The following is a 15,075-nucleotide window of genomic DNA, read 5'->3' on the forward strand; positions in this document are numbered from 1 at the left end:
ATACATAAGTTTATTTTTAAAAAATAAATACCTGAGTAAAAATAGCACATAAACCAAAGAAATCTAATAATATAAATAACAATAATCTGTTAGTTATATAATTATATTTATTAAATGTATATAAAATAATGATAACAAAGAGGAAGATGATAATAGGAAAAAACAGACTAAATAACTGAATAACCATATTAAAAAATTACATTTAAAACTATTGACTATATATATTTATTTATCCGTCCTTGAAATAACATTATTAATTATACTATTTATATTATATGTGCTAATAATTATGATTTTATGATAACGAAGGTCAGTTTATATGTATTATCCATCATATTTATTCATGTATTATATTGTGTTGTGATTATTCAAGTAACAATAAATTGTAATAGGAATAATATTGGCAATATTTTCATTATTTAATTTGATTTTTTTAGCATTGATTATACACGTGTTATTATTATTATTATTATTATTATTATTATTATTATTATTATTGTTGGAACAGGTCAATACTGGATGTGAACCCAATATAAACATAATGGCTACTATTGATTTTATTTTTTTACTACAAGTAAAGACAAATTTGATTTGTAAACAATAAAATTACAAGATAGATTTCCAAACATTTGGACAAGATTTTAGTCTTAGAATGTTATAGCAAAATCTGATCACTTAGACATAAACTTAGTAAAATATATGTTAATAGGTAAATTGTTAAAAACAGAATGAGACAGAGCTACATTTCCGCAACACATCAGTGAAATCCACAAGTTTAGTGAATGGTTTTGTTATCAGTACAGAGATAAGATAAGTTTATGGAGGGGAGATTGGAGATTAGTGGCCACTTGTCCTATCTCTGAGCCACACAGGTCACCACCATCCTGTACTGCAAGGTACAATGTTTACTGATCACACACTTGTGTGTTTAGATAACACGATCACATCTCCAATTAGTGGAAATACACTGATTATTAGAAGATAGAAGTGACCCATTGCACCTCATCACCTGTCCACACTGCAAATAAACAGGAGCCACACAGACTATATCAAATAAACAGGAGCCACACAGACTATATCAAATAAACAGGAGCCACACAGACTATATCAAATAAACAGGAGCCACACAGACTATATCAAATAAACAGGAGCCACACAGACTATATCAAATAATCAGGAGCCACACAGACTATATCAAATAATCAGGAGCCACACAGACTATATCAAATAAACAGGAGCCACACAGACTATATCAAATAAACAGGAGCCACACAGACTATATCAAATAATCAGGAGCCACACAGACTATATCAAATAAACAGGAGCCACACAGACTATATCAAATAAACAGGAGCCACACAGACTATATCAAATAAACAGGAGCCACACAAACAATATCAAATAAACAGGAGCCACACAGACTATATCAAATAAACAGGAGCCACACAGACAATATCAAATAAACAGAAGCCACACAGACAATATCAAATAAACAGGAGCCACACAGACAATATCAAATAAACAGGAGCCACACAAACAATATCAAATAAACAGGAGCCACACAGACAATATCAAATAAACAGGAGCCACACAAACAATATCAAATAAACAGGAGCCACACAGACTATATCAAATAAACAGGAGCCACACAGACAATATCAAATAAACAGAAGCCACACAGACTATAGCAAATAAACAGGAGCCACACAAACAATATCAAATAAACAGGAGCCACACAGACAATATCAAATAAACAGGAGCCACACAGACAATATCAAATAAACAGGAGCCACACAGACAATATCAAATAAACAGGAGCCACACAGACTATATCAAATAAACAGGAGCCACACAGACTATATCAAATAAACAGGAGCCACACAGACTATATCAAATAAACAGGAGCCACACAGACTATATCAAATAAACAGGAGCCACACAGACAATATATCACTCATCTGTCCATACATCAGACTGTAGAAAATAATACTAACAATCATTTTAGTATTTTGTATTATTTGTTCTAAATAATAATAATAATAATAATAATAATAATAATAATAAAATAATAGTAAATACTATACAAAGTGATTGTCAATAAATTATTTTACTGTTGTACATTTAATTAAACGTAAAATTTCAAGTTACTACTACTACTACGACTACTACTACTACTACTACTAATAATAATAATAATAATAAAAAAAACTATTGTATGAAATAGAGAATACATTATTTTTTTGTATATTCTATTTCGTATTAAAGTTTATTAGGGAATGTCAGACATCAAATGAAAGACGTACAGAGATATAAACCGACAAATAACTCTAGAGCATATATATCTATAGAGTGTCAAGTAAACAAATATCTTTATTTACTTATTTTTGAAAGCACACATGCCACCAATGGAAGTATATTACTAACATTATATATATATATATATATATATATATATATGGTACATGAATAAATGAATATGTAACAGTGCTAATATACTTCTATATTATTTTATATATATATATATATATATATATATATATATATATATATATATATATATAAAATCGGTCAATGAATATGCAACGGTGGTCATATACTTCTATATTATATAAATATATCTATATATATACATATATATATATAAATATGTATATATATAATTGGTACATGTAAATGAATATGTAATATATGTGTATATATATGTACATATATATTATATATATATATATATATATATATATATATATATATATATATATATATAAAATATGTCATATTAGTGGTATACTTCTATTAGCAGGATGTATTATATAGTGTGCTATTACACTGCAGCTATAACGTTGAATGTATAAACAATACAGTAATACAGTAATATAATGACAGCTATATAGTAAGCATACATTTTCTGCAGAAGAGACCCCTTGTCCCCGGCCCCCTTTGTGCTGATGGATTGCTGGACCCTGACACAGGGCAGGAGCAGGGATGGGTCATAGTAACTAAAGCTCACATATTACCTGTAGTTTGTCATGTGCTCAGATGCTCAGGGTCTTATCTTGCAGACATGGCTTCCCTTCTTCGGGGTCCTCTGCTCTATCTGCTCAGAGTGGTCTACAACACACATTAATTATATTGTAAAGGCTGACCCCACCATAGAGAAATATAATACTGGGAGCTGCACAGCAGCCAGAAGTTTAACATTTGGACATTTGTGAAATGTAATCTGCATACCTAATTGATTCCCACAATATCACTTAAAAGCAGAAGATGTGTATCTGTATGATGGATATTACATTAATAGGCACATCCACTCAGCTCTGCCAGGCTCGCAGGCTCTTTGAAGATCTCACTTCTTATATAATGCCCACTTCACACTTTACACTGCATTTTACCTGGTCTCCTAAACACTGAGAATCCCAGATAATCCAACAAAAATAGTGCAGAATAAAGTGTTTCCCTCTAAATCTACACTTCCAATCTGTGGAAGCCTGGGTTATATTAGAGCTCTATTCTACTGCTTATTATACCATAGAAGGACAATAAGAATTGGAAAGAACGGCACAACATCCTGACCCTCTATATATTGATCATATATACTGCAGATGAGTTTATAGGCACATATTATAGCTGCTAACGTGATACTGACCATACACCTGCTACAAGTGTCCATTCTTCCCCCATTCTCCCATAACAAGCATGTTTCACTTCATGGGATGTAATTTCAAAAGGTGGATGGATCAATAAAATATAGTCTAGGTTTTTTTAGATGTAGCTGATAGAGCAGAGTTAGGTAATACAGATGAAGCAGAGTTCAATCTGCTATGATGAATTGTTACCTGTGATTATTCACAGCCCTGTCCTCCTGATCCTCTACTATCTACCATCAGTTCCTTTCACATGTTTATTAATATGATAGATAGATAATAGATGATAGATATAGAGATAGATACATAGATAATAGATAGATAGATAATAGATGATAGATATACAGTAGAGATAGATAAATAGATAATAGATAGATAGATAATGGATAGATAGTTAGATAATACTTGATAGATATAGAGAGAGATAGAGATAGTTAGATAGAAAAAGGAAAAAATGCAGCATGCGTTATATATAAAACCAAAAAGAGCAAATGGTAGTGTATAGGTTTCCAGGCATAAGGATAACCTGAATGGAAGCAGTACTCCAAAAATAGTGCAAATTATAGGACTTTAATGTCCCATTTGGAGACATTTCAGCTCATTGAACTTGAGAAAGGTTCACACTATAGTCCTTGTTCGGATGCTGTGTTTTTGATGCATTTTTGAGCATTTTTTGGGCATCTTGAGCATTTTCTTCCTCAGCAAAGTCTATGAGATTTCAGTTTTTCTGTCCACACGTTGCAGCTTTTGTTTTGGCTGCGTCTTTGTGATGACCACAACTGCAGTATGTCAATTCTTTCTGCGTTTTGCCAGCGTTTTTGAGCTCTTCTAGTCAATAGATTTGACATAATAAACGCACTGGGCAAAAACGTGGTAAAAAAGCAGATTTAAACGAGGCAAAAAAGGGTGCTTTTTTTGGGACCAAAAACGTGCATCTTTGTGGTCACTGGAAAGATGCAGCGTGCGCCCATAACCTTAACCATACACTGCACTAATTTTGGAGTGCTGCTTCCATTTATTGTTTCTAGATAGATAGATAAATAGGTAGATAGATAGATATATAGATAGATAGGTAGGTAGATAGATAGAAAGATGGATGGATAGATAGGTAGATATAGTGATAGATAGATAGATAGATAGATAGAAATATAGGTAGATAGATAGATAGATAGGTAGATAGATAGAAATATAGATAGCTAAGTAGATAGATAGATAGATAGATAGATAGGTAGAAGGATGGATGGATAGATAGGTAGATAGTGTGATAGATAACTATTAGTGATGGTGAATAGTAACTATTTGTGTTCGGATTATTCTGATCGAATCCCAAAGTAATATTCCATGATTCGTTACGAATAATGAACCTAATATAAGTCAATGGGGAACTGGAACATTTTTCATGAAAAATTCCCAGAATAATGCTCAGGTTCCCCATTGACTTGCATTAGGTTCATTATTCGTGATGAATCCTGGAATAGTAGTCAGTATCCGTTACGAATAATCCGAACACAAATAGTTACTATTCGCCCATCACTAATAACTATGCCTTGTCCCTGTAGTCTGGGTAGATGTAGTCATAAGCTATAGTTTATTTCTGCACATTTCTCTTTTGTCCCAATACAGATGTAGCAGAGCTGGGTTTCCCATACCACTTGTTACCTGAGTGTAAGTTCCATTTTTTAAGTTGAGTAGTAATTGGAAACCATGGGCCTTTCGTGGATCAACATGTTGTTTACTCAGTATCTGTGTGTAAAATAAATGGTTGCCTGTTGCTGTACTGACTGATGTTATCTTCCAAATCTAGAAGAAATATGCAGAACAAATAGTGCGATGAGGCCGAGGCTTTTGGCTGGGTTTAGTTCTAGCGATTATAGCGTTAATCCATGTGACAATAATGCATTATAATGATTTGCACTATAGTGTAAATGGCCGTCATGTGATCAGGTCTCTTGTGTCTGATCGATATGTGACCTGCATTCTTTGTTTCTGTGCATTTAGATACAACACTCAGAAATCCGGATGTCGACTTGATCAAACCATTTTTTGTATGGTAAATATTTAAGACACAAAGTTCATGTAAAATTTTTCATAAACCTTTACAAATCAAGAGCACCTGCTGCCTCACTGCTTTATATGTAACAGGTTAAAGGGGTGTTCCAGAATCCATATTACCTGTTATCTAAAGATTATATTTGCCTGCTAATATAGTAGTGATCTGCAAGTAAATAGCATTTAAATTATGTCTAGTAGGCTTCTTCAAACAGCAGCTACAGGGAGAAGTGAAGTTTTATTCTCCCTGCAGCTGTTCACTTCAAGTTATCAGCATAGTATTTTGCTGTCTGCTTTTATCAATGCAGTGTATATGAGAAGCTTTGTAATTGATTTATTTATTTTCACATGGAAAAATAACTGGTAATAAAAAAATGGACCAAACACTGATGAAAATAGGATCACGAACATTCATAGAAACCAGACAATTTTTCCCATGTCAGAAAAATCACTAATGTCTGAAGGAGTCTTAAGACTGCGTTCAGACACAGCGGTCATGCTGAACATATGTGGTCTTTTTAGGCTATGTACGCACGTGTGCGCTCTGCACCGCACCGAAAATGTGCGCTTCAGAGCGCAGCTGAAAAGCTGCGTTCTGAAGCGCATGGTGCCGGCAGATTCGTGCGCTCTGCATGCTGCCTCTCCCTATAGACAGCATGCAGAATGCACAAAAGAAGTGACATGTCACTTCTTAGAACGCAGCGATTCGGCAAGCAGCCGAATCGCTGCGTTCTAACATGCCACATGCGCACGGCCCCTGCACAATCTCCATAGACTGTGCAGGGGACGCAGGACGTATGCAGTTACGCTGCGGTGCAGAACGCAGCGTGACTGCATGTAATACGCACACGTGCGCACATACCCTTAGGCTATGTGCGCACTTTGCTTTTTTCCTGCTTTTTATCTGCTTTTTACCTGCTTTTTCAACTGCAGCGTTTAATGCCAAAATAGTTGTGTTCTGCTTTTCAAGCAAAGTCTACGGGAATTTGGGTTTCTTGTCCGCACTATGCAGTTCAAACTGCAGCCTTTTTGTTGCAGAACTTTGGTCAAAAACTCAGCTTTGCAGTGCAAAACCCAAATGGCAAAAACAATTGTCATGTTTTTGTTTTTGCCATTTGGGTTTTGCCCTGCAAACCTGAGTTTTTGACCAAAGTTCTGCAACAAAAAGGCTGCAGTTTGAACTGCAAAGTGCGGACAAGAAAACCAAATTCCCATAGACTTTGCTTGAAAAGCAGAACACATCTATTTTGGCATTAAATGCTGCAGTTGAAAAAGCAGCAAAAAAGCAGGTAAAAAGCAGGTAAAAAGCAAAGTGCGCACATAGCCTAACTGTCTTCCTTCATAATCACATAATCTTGAAGGCAAACAGCTATTTTCCATGCAAGACCGTACAACCGCTCATATTGACTATGCAGCAGTCTCCATGCAAGATTAAGTGATTATACAATGATACAGTGGAAAGAGCGGAGTAGCACAGAGAGTCCGCAGGTAAAAGATGCAGCACGACTTGCTGCATGTGTACATAGCCTTAAGCCTCATGCAGACGTCCATGGTCTGTGTATGGACCATGATGCACAGACTGGCCGTGGGTCTCCTGACTAGATATACACATATTCTAGACAAGATCCCATTACCCTCTTGGATTTATTAGTCACTCAGCTATCCACAAAGCAAGTCACTCGCATGACCCCACTATAGCTTCTCATACAGCCAGATCAGACCTCATACTTTGCACTGACGAGGGGCGATCACCCCGAAACACTGTGTCTGCAAATTGAGGGTCTGATCTGGCATACATAAGTCATATGACAAGGCTCATGAAAGGGTCACTTGTGACTTTTAGGATTGCTACTTCCAATACGTGGCACTAGAGTTCGTCTCCTTCCTCCCTGAAGAGACACTTTGAATATAAAAAAGTAAAAAGCCTTAGAAAAAGCCAGTTATTCTCATTTCTGCAGGTTAATAGCAATCTAGCGCTTTGCGGCCATCGCATTGAGGTTCCGCTGCCGTGAGGAAAAGAAGTTTCTCCCTCCCGTCACCCTCAGCCTTTCAGTCATAGAGGTGCCGCCGGTGTAGTTCCAGTCACCGCTCTGTGCATAGTAGTAGGTTCCCTTTAAATTCATACAGCCAGACTCTGATTCATGCTGGTTGAACTCCATGATTCGTGTGACAAGTATGACCAAAATTGAAATCTTTTTGCAAACCTTTGTCCCACAGGGATAGGGATGTTACAATGATCAATGAAGCGACTTCTGCTTGAAAAACATGGACGTTTTTGGCAACTGGAAATAGATAAGGTGTGAACATACCCAAACACAGAAATATAAACAGCGCTGATTTTTTTAAGGTCAGTTCATTTTGTATAATTAAACATTTTCACAGTGTGTCAACTCTTCTCTTCTCAACACAATAATCACTAATTGTGAATCTACCCAAATGTCAACCATAAAAATGATGAGAGCTATGTCAATTATACAAGCTCCTGTTCATTTGTTATTTCTGCTTTTCTATCCTCCTCCCTACTAGGTCAAGCCATAATTATTCAGGACCAGTCCTATGTTATGAATGTCAGCAGATAATGATAACCATCATGTCGTCTTTATCAGATAACTCTACATTCTCTCGCTTATTATTAATATTGGTAGCCATAGCAGAGGTAATACAGTATCAGTGTTAAATAAGACTATCTATAGATAGTCCTGATCAAATACTTAATTAACATTGAGCCGTAGGGAATTATGGGAGATGACTGATGAAATGTATTATTTCACCTTACATAAGCCTTTTCAGATCAATACATGACACAGATCTAAAGATGGACGCTGCTTCCTGTCCTCCACACCCTGCCCTGGTGTGCAAGGAATGTCCAGATAGATGACCTCATGGACCAACCCACTGATGAACCCATGGACCACCCCACTGATAACCTCATGGACCAACCCACTGATGACCTCATGGACCAACCCACTGATGACCTCATGAACCCCCCCACTGATGACCTCATGGACTAATCCACTGACCACCAATGGGCACATCTGAGCATGCCCACTGTAGAGCCGACCATGCCCCTTTTCCTTGTTTTTATAAGTCGATGCTCTGTTGAAATAAATTCTGATCAAGGAGAGGCTTACATCTGACTCTGTCTTATCTTATTCTTCCATGCATACAATTGATCCATACCAATTAGGTCAGGAGCAGGTAACTAGTGAACATTTCAAAGTGTTCACTCCAACATTTGTAGTAGTAAGGCCTAAGCCACACGTCGAGAAAATCGGTGCGAGTGGAGTGCGATAAAACATCACATTCCACTCGGACCAATATTAGCCTGTGTGCCAGCGCACATGAGCGATTATTTTCTCAGCCCTAATCGGACCAAGAAAACAATCGCAGCATGCTGCGATTGTAATGCAAGACTCATTTCTCTCGCACCCATTCAAATGTATGGGGTGAGAGAAAAATCGCACTGCACTCGCTACGGAGGAGAGAGGAAGAGAAATCCCTCCCTCCCCTCTGCAGTGCTGCACCGCCCCTCCTGAGAGCCGGTCCGCCCCTCCTCAGTGCCGGGCCGTCCCCCGCAGCTGAGGTCCGCTCGCACAGTCGGACCACAGTTGCAGGTATACTAGCATGACACTCGGCTCCTGCTGTACTGCCAGAGCGAGCCGAGTGTCATGCGAGCATCGCACTAGTTCCCCATGTGGCCCCGACCTAATAGTAATGGGAGTAATAGTAGTAATATTAGTAGTAATAGTATGAGGCTGTGTTGACACATTGTGGTTTTTTATTTGTTACTTTTTTTGCATAGTTTTTTTTCATGAGTTCTATGCAAATTAAAAGCTGTTTGTTATAGTACCAGCAAAAGATATGAAATTTCAGAAATCTCCTGCCTGCACAGACACTTTTCCTCACTGAAATGGAAAACTGCTGAGTTTTTGCTGCACATTCGAAAGAAACAGTGTATCATTTTTTTCAGCGTTTTTGCTACTTTTTGACTATTAAAAGATGAAAGTAAAAAAACGCAGCTACATTTTTGTTGCTGCGATTTTACTAAGTTTTTACTGCTTTTGTGGGGAGTGAAACTAACGTTTATTAAACATGGACGGTGGACAAATGACACACCATAAATACAGCAAAAAAAGTAGCAAAAACGCAACAAAATCAGCTTTTTGGAAGCAGCTTTTTTTACTGCCAAGAAAGCAGGTTTTGCTGTAGACAAAAAGCAGCAAAAAAACAAAGTATGAACACAGCCTAAGTTATAGCAGTAATAGTAAATTAGCATTATTGTTGGTAGTAGAAGTAGTATACATACTAGTATAATAGCGAGGAGTATCTCAATACATGAGCCATTCATAGTAACACCGGGCCAACCAAAAATACGGCTGAGCCGGTGTCTGCACTACTCAAATATACATAACAAACAGAGGAAAAGAGTAATTTGTGCAAAAGTAAACAACTTTATTAAAGGATCACAAACAGACAATTTATAAAATCAAATATGTCTAAAACCAACTGCAGGAGACAGAAGAGAGGGGATGGTGTGTAGATAATAGGAAAAGAGAGAGTCCCCTAGTAAATGGTCAATCGTATGTAAGAAGCCCCAGTAATCCTCAGAGAATGAGGAACAATAAAGACATAATAAATAGAAAAAATGGGAAATCCCATATCAAGGTTGAGTACTGAGGACAGATTACAGAGGCAATTTAAGCAGGTGATTAAATACGGAACCATATTTGCCCAAAGTGCAAGTGCAAAAGGCTCATGTCCAGGCTTAATCCTACACTATCAGAGACCCCAAAGCAAGGACCTAAAGACCCCCAACGTGTGTTTCGCGAGAGTGTTGTTGCCTCTTCAGGGAGGAAGATCATATTCTCTTTTCCTATTATCTACACACTATCCCCCCTTCTGTCTCCTGCAGTTGGTTTTAGACACATTTGATTTTATAAATTGTCTGTGTGTGATCCTTTAATAAAGTTGTTTACTTTTGCACAAATTACTCTTTTCCTGTTTGATAAAATAGTATAATAGTAAGGGTTCACTCACGCTGGAATATAATGCGGCCGAGTGTCATGCAATGTTTTATCCAATAGCACTAGCTCCAATGTTGTATTATAGGGCATGGCCCACCAGTGTTTTTTTCTCATGCCGAATCAGCATGAGGAGAAAAAAAAAAATCAATGCATACTGTGATTGGCAATGTACTGTATATCCGATGGTGCACACCCATTCAATCCATTGGGAGTGTGAAAAACAGTTAGATATACAGTACAGGTCAAATGTTTCGACACACCTTCTCCTTCAAAGAGTTTTCTTTATTTTCATGACTCTAAAAATTGTAGATTCACATTGAAGACATCAAAACTATGAATTAAAACACATGGAATGAAATACTTAAAAAAGTGTGAAACAACTGAAAATATGTCTTATATTCTAGGTTCTTCAAAGTAGCCACTTTTTGCTTTGATTACTACTTTGCACACTCTTGGCATTCTCTTGATTAGCTTCAAGAGTTAGTCACCGGAAATGGTCTTCCAACAGTCTTGAAGGAGTTCCCAGAGATGCTTAGCACTTGGTGGCCCTTTTGCCTTCATTCTGCGGTCCAGCTCACCCCAAACCATCTTGATTGGGTTTATGTCTGGTGACTGTGGAGGCCAGGTCATCTGGCGTAGCACCCCATCATTCTCCTTCTTAGTCAAATAGCCCTTACACAGCCTGCAGGTGTGTTTGGGGTCATTATCCTGTTGAAAAATAAATGATGGTCCAACTAAACGCAAACTGGAAGGAATAGCATTGCGCTGCAAGATGCTGTGGTAGCCATGCTGGTTTAGTATGCCTTCAATTTTGAATAAATCCCCAACAGTGTCACCAGCAAAGCACCCCCACACCGTCACACCTCTTCCTCCATGCTTCATAGTGGGAACCAGGCATGTAGAGTCCATCTGTTCACCTTTTCTACAAAGACACGGTGGTTGGATCCAAAGATCTCAAATTTGGACTCATCAGACCAAAGCACAGATTTCCACTGGTCTAATGTCCATTCCTTGTGTTCTTTAGCCCAAACAAGTCTCTTCTGCTTGTTGCCTGTCCTTAGCTGTGGTTTCCCAGCAGCCTTTTTACCATGAAGGCCTGCTGCACAAAGTCTCCTCTTAATAGTTGTTCTAGAGATGAGAAGGTGTGTCCAAACTTTTGCTCTGTACTGTATGCCGACACACACAATGGAGAAGATGGGGAAATTAAATCTCTCCATCTTTTTGCACCTGTGATCTGATTCTTGCATGCCAGAGGATCAGATCACAGTGAATGACTCTCGGCTCACAAATCGATCATAGCAGAGTCTGAGCCGAGTGTTAATGCATAATTGGTCCAAATCTCACATGAGAAAATATATGCCAGTGTGACTGACCCTTAATATTAGTAGTAGTCATAGCCTTTTTTGAAAACAATAGATAGGCAATAAGGCAGAAGTGCGTTGATGGTTTTACATGCAGGTGAACTCAACGTGTAATTGCTAGGTGAATGATCCACCCTGTGTCACAGTCATTAGAAACCATAACAATCCGTTCAGGACCTTCCATCAGGCGTGGAGAACACCCCTGGGGTCATACTGGTGCACATGTATAAATAATGCCGTGTCCCTGTGTTGTGTTCCTTGTAATATTGCAACCACCAAAAATATTTCCTTTCCTCAAAAAGCATCATAGCTGTCTGCCCGATATATGGAATATTGGTAGATATATGTAATAGATATGGCATATTGATAGATACAGTTAGGTCCAGAAATATTTGGACAGTGACACAAGTTTTGTTATTTTAGCTGTTTACAAAAACATGTTCAGAAATACAATTATATATATAATATGGGCTGAAAGTGCACACTCCCAGCTGCAATATGAGAGTTTTCACATCCAAATCGGAGAAAGGGTTTAGGAATCATAGCTCTGTAATGCATAGCCTCTTCTTTTTCAAGGGACCAAAAGTAATTGGACAAGGGACTCTAAGGGCTGCAATTAACTCTGAAGGCGTCTCCCTCGTTAACCTGTAATAAATGAAGTAGTTAAAAGGTCTGGGGTTGATTACAGGTGTGTGGTTTTGCATTTGGAAGCTGTTGCTGTGACCAGACAACATGCGGTCTAAGGAACTCTCAATTGAGGTGAAGTAGAACATCCTGAGGCTGAAAAAAAAGAAAAAATCCATCAGTGAGTTAGCAGACATGCTTGGAGTAGCAAAATCAACAGTCGGGTACATTCTGAGAAAAAAGGAATTGACTGGTGAGCTTGGGAACTCAAAAAGGCCTGGGCGTCCACGGATGACAACAGTGGTGGATGATCGCCGCATACTTTCTTTGGTGAAGAAGAACCCGTTCACAACATCAACTGAAGTCCAGAACACTCTCAGTGAAGTAGGTGTATCTGTCTCTAAGTCAACAGTAAAGAGAAGACTCCATGAAAGTAAATACAAAGGGTTCACATCTAGATGCAAACCATTCATCAATTCCAAAAATAGACAGGCCAGAGTTAAATTTGCTGAAAAACACCTCATGAAGCCAGCTCAGTTCTGGAAAAGTATTCTATGGACAGATGAGACCAAGATCAACCTGTACCAGAATGATGGGAAGAAAAAAGTTTGGAGAAGAAAGGGAACGGCACATGATCCAAGGCACACCACATCCTCTGTAAAACATGGTGGAGGCAACGTGATGGCATGGGCATGCATGGCTTTCAATGGCACTGGGTCACTTGTGTTTATTGATGACATAACAGCAGACAAGAGTAGCCGGATGAATTCTGAAGTGTAGCGGGATATACTTTCAACCCAGATTCAGCCAAATGCCGCAAAGTTGATCGGACGGCGCTTCATAGTACAGATGGACAATGACCCCAAGCATACAGCCAAAGCTACCCAATTGAGCATGCATTTCACTTGCTCAAATCCAGACTTAAGATGGAAAGACCCACAAACAAGCAAGACCTGAAGGCTGCGGCTGTAAAGGCCTGGCAAAGCATTAAGAAGGAGGAAACCCAGCGTTTGGTGATGTCCATGGGTTCCAGACTTAAGGCAGTGATTGCCTCCAAAGGATTCGCAACAAAATATTGAAAATAAAAATTTTTTTTTGGGGTTTGGTTTATTTGTCCAATTACTTTTGACCTTCTAAAATGTGGAGTGTTTGTAAAGAAATGTGTACAATTCCTACAATTTCTATCAGATATTTTTGTTCAAACCTTCAAATTAAATGTTACAATCTGCACTTGAATTCTGTTGTAGAGGTTTCATTTCAAATCCAATGTGGTGGCATGCAGAGCCCAACTCGCGAAAATTGTGTCACTGTCCAAATATTTCTGGACCTAACTGTATCTGTAATGTAATGGATGTGATTTTGACCTGATGAAGGAAAAATAACTCTCCGAAATGCGTTGTTAAATATAATCACCATTCATTATTCCTGGAGTATCCTTCTATTCATGGCAGTGCAGCATTAACCCTTCCTGCACCAATCATATTGATAAATATGGCATATATTTGGCATTTTATAAGCACACCATAGATTATAATCAGACAATATTTCCATTTATAAGGCCAACAAGGACATTTTCCTTTTAACGTGGTACAAAAAGGTCAGAACCTCAGCAGCTCCTTCCATATAGGGAGTCAGGACAAAATGGATTCTATAATCAGCATAGGTTGATGGATATTGCCACTATTTGAAGGTGGTGGGCATGGTCACAGAGCACCTGCACCTGACATGGACTGCTAGATTGCTGGTGGAAACAAAATTGACATGAACCCTTAATACGTGAAAGGAAAGGAAAACATGTTTAATCATAAAAGTCTCAGAGCACTGTGAGACTCCGGACATGAACCTGTCAAAAGTTTCTAAATGCAGAGAGAGAGAGCCGTGACATGTAGTTTCCAAAATGGGGTCACTTGTGGGGTTTCTGCTGTTTTGGCATGTCAGGGGCTCTTCAAATGTGACATGGCATTCGCTATCTCTTCCAGCCAAAATGCCACTTCTACTCTTCCGAGCCCTGATGTGAGCCCAAACAGTAGTTTTCCACCACATATAGGGTATCGCTGAAGAAATTGTACAACAAATTGCATGGTCCCTTTTTTCCTTTTACTATTGAGAAAATAAAAAAATTGGCCCTAAATCAACATTTTGTAGGAAAAATGTGATTTTTTTTTTATTTTCACAGCTCAATGTTATAAAAATTCTGTGAAGCACCTGGGGGCTCAATGTGCTAACCACACATTTAGATAAATTCCTTGAGGGGTCCAAAATAGGGTCACTTTGTGGAGGTTTCCACTGTTTAGGCACATCATGGTGTCCGCTATCGATTCCAGTCGAATCTGCATTCCAAAAGTCAAGTGGTGCTCTTTCCTTTCCAAGCTCTGC

Source organism: Anomaloglossus baeobatrachus, chromosome 3 (assembly GCF_048569485.1).
Source record: "Anomaloglossus baeobatrachus isolate aAnoBae1 chromosome 3, aAnoBae1.hap1, whole genome shotgun sequence".
In the NCBI taxonomy this organism is placed as follows: Eukaryota; Metazoa; Chordata; class Amphibia; order Anura; family Aromobatidae; genus Anomaloglossus; species Anomaloglossus baeobatrachus.